Source organism: Hypanus sabinus, unplaced genomic scaffold (assembly GCF_030144855.1).
Source record: "Hypanus sabinus isolate sHypSab1 unplaced genomic scaffold, sHypSab1.hap1 scaffold_1177, whole genome shotgun sequence".
NCBI classification, from domain to species: domain Eukaryota; kingdom Metazoa; phylum Chordata; class Chondrichthyes; order Myliobatiformes; family Dasyatidae; genus Hypanus; species Hypanus sabinus.
The window spans coordinates 111,458-114,547 of record NW_026779237.1 but is presented as its reverse complement, the minus strand read 5'-3'; positions in this window follow the sequence as shown (position 1 = coordinate 114,547).

Genomic DNA, 3,090 nt, shown 5'->3' with positions numbered 1-3,090 from the left:
AGGACGGTGTGGAGGGAGATTCTCTCTGTGTCTGACCCCCGGGAGTGTGTGATGGGACGGTCTGGAGGGAGATTCACTCTGTGTCTGACCCTAGTAGTGTGTGATGGGACGGTGTGGAGGGAGTTTCACTCTGTGTCTGACCCCGTGAGTGTACGATGGGACGGTGTGGAGGGAGATTCACTCTGTGTCTGACCCCGGGGGTGTTTGATGGGGCTGTGTAGAGGAACAATCACTCCGTGTCTGACCCCGGGAGTGTTGATGGGTCCTTGTAGAGGAATAATCAATCTGTGTCTACTCCCCGGGTGTGTTTGATGGGACGATGTGGAGGGAGATTCACTCTGTGTCTGACCCCGGGAGAGTGTGATGGGACGGTGTGGAGGGAGATTCACTCTATGTCTGACCCCAGGGAGTGTTTGATGGGACCGTGTTGAGAAATAATCACTCTGTGTCTGACCCCCGGGTGTGTTGATGGGACCGTGTAGAGGAATATTCACTCTGTGTCTGACCCCCGGGAGTGTTTGATGGGACCGTGCAGAGGAATAATCACTCTGAGTCTGACCCCCGGGAGTGTTTGATGGGACGATGTAGAGGGAGATTCACTCTGTGTCTGACCCCGGGAGTATGTGATGGGACGGTCTGAGCGAGATTCACTCTGTGTCTGACCCTAGTAGTGTGTGATGGGACGGTGAGGAAGGAGATTCACTCTGTGTCTGACGCCGGGAGTGTGTGATGGGACGATGTGGAGGGAGATTCACTCTATGTCTGACCCCGTGGATGTACGATGGGACGGTGTGGAGGGAGATTCACTCTGTGTCTGACCCAGGGATTGTTTGATGGGACCGTGTAGAGGAATAATCACTCTGCGTCTGACCCCGTGAGCGTCTGATGACACGGTGTGGAGGGAGATTCACTCTTTGTCTGACCTCGGGAGTGTGTGATGCGACCGTGTAGATGAATAATCACTCTGTATCTGACCACGGGACTGTGTGATGGGACGGTGTGGACGGAGATTCACACTGTGTCTGTAACCGAGAGTGTTTGATTGGACGGTGTAGAGGAATAATCATTCTGTGTCTGACCACGGGGGTGTTTGATGGTACCGTGTAGAGGAATAATCACTCTGTGTCTGACCCCGGGAGTGTTTGATGGGACCGTGTACAGGCATAATCACTCTGTGTCTGACCCCGGGAGTGTTTGATGGGACCGTGCAGAGTAATAATCACTCTGTGTCTGACCCAGGGAGTCTTTGTTCGGACCGTGTAGAGGAATAATCGCTACGCGTCTGACCCCGGGAGTGTTTGATGGGACCGTGTAGAGGAATAATCACTCTGTGTCTGTCCGCCGGGAGTGTTTGATGGGAAGATGTGGAGGGTGTTTCACTCTGTGTCTGACCCCGGGAGTATGTGATGGGACGGTCTGGAGGGAGATTCACTCTGTGTCTGACCCCGTGAGTGTACGATGGGACGGTGTGGAGGGAGATTCACTCTGTGTCTGACCCCGGGGGTGTTTGATGGGGCTGTGTAGAGGAACAATCACTCCGTGTCTGACCCCGGGAGTGTTGATGGGACCTTGTAGAGGAATAATCACTCTGTGTCTGAACACCGGGTGTGTTTGATGGGACGATGTGGAGGGAGATTATCTCTGTGTCTGACCCTAGTAGTGTGTGATGGGACGGTGTGGAAGGAGATTCACTTTGTGTCTGACGCCGGGAGTGTGTGATGGGACGATGTGGAGGGAGATTCACTCTGTGTCTGACCCCGGGAGTGAGTGATGGGACGGTTTGGAGGGAGATTCACTCTGTGTCTGATCCCTGGTGTGTTTGATGGGACCGTGTTTAGGAATAATCACTCTGTGTCTGACCCCGGGAGTGTGTGATGGGACGGTGCGGATGGAGATTCACTCTGTGTCTGACCCCGGGAGTGTTTGATGGGACCGTGTAGAGGAATAATCTCTCTGTGTCTGACCACGGGAGCGTGTGATGGGACGGTGTGCAGGGAGATTCACTCTGTGTCTGACCCAGGGATTGTTTGATGGGACCGTGTAGAGGAATAATCACTCTGCGTCTGACCCCGTGAGCGTCTGATGACACGGTGTGGAGGGAGATTCACTCTTTGTCTGACCTCGGGAGTCTGTGATGCGACCGTGTAGAGGAATAATCTCTCTGTGTCTGACCACGGGAGTGTGTGATGGGACGGTGTGGAGGGAGATACACTCTGCGTCTGACCCCGGGAGTGTTTGATGGGACCGTGTAGAGGAATAATCACTCTGTGTCTGACACCGGGACTGTTTGATGGGACGGTGTAGAGGAATAATCACTCTGTGTCTGACCCCGGGAGTTTTTGATGGGACGGTGTGGAGGGAGATTCACTTTTTGTATGACCCAGGGATTGTTTGATGGTACCGGGTAGAGGAATAATCACTCTGTGTCTGACCCCGTGAGCATGTGATGAGACGGTGTGGTTGGAGATTCACTGTTTGTCTGACCTCGGGAGAGTGTGATGCGACCGTGTAGAGGAATAATCACTCTGTGTCTGACCACGGGAGTGTGTGATGGGACCGTGTAGAGGAATAATCACTGTTTCTGACCACGGGAGTGTGTGATGGGACCGTGTAGAGGAATAATCACTCTGTGTCTGACCCCCGGGAGTGTTTGATGGGACCGTGTAGAGGAATAATCGCTCTGTGTCTGACCCCGGGAGTGTGTGATGGGACGGTGTGGAGGGAGATTCAGTCTGTGTCTGAACTCGGGGGAGTGTGATGGGAGGGGTAGCAGGGAGATTCACTCTGCGTCTGCCACAGGATGTGTGTGATGGGTTCGTGTAGAGGAATAATCACTCTGTATGTGACACCGGGAGAGTGTGATGGGGCGGTGTGGAGGGAGATTCACTCTGTGTCTGACCCCGGGAGAGTGTGATGGGGCGGTGTAGAGGAATAATCACTCTGTGTCTGACCCCGGGAGTGTTTGATGGGACCGTGTACAGGCATAATCACTCTGTGTCTGACCCCGGGAGTGTTTGATGGGACCGTGCAGAGTAATAATCACTCTGTGTCTGACCCAGGGAGTCTTTGTTCGGACCGTGTAGAGGAATA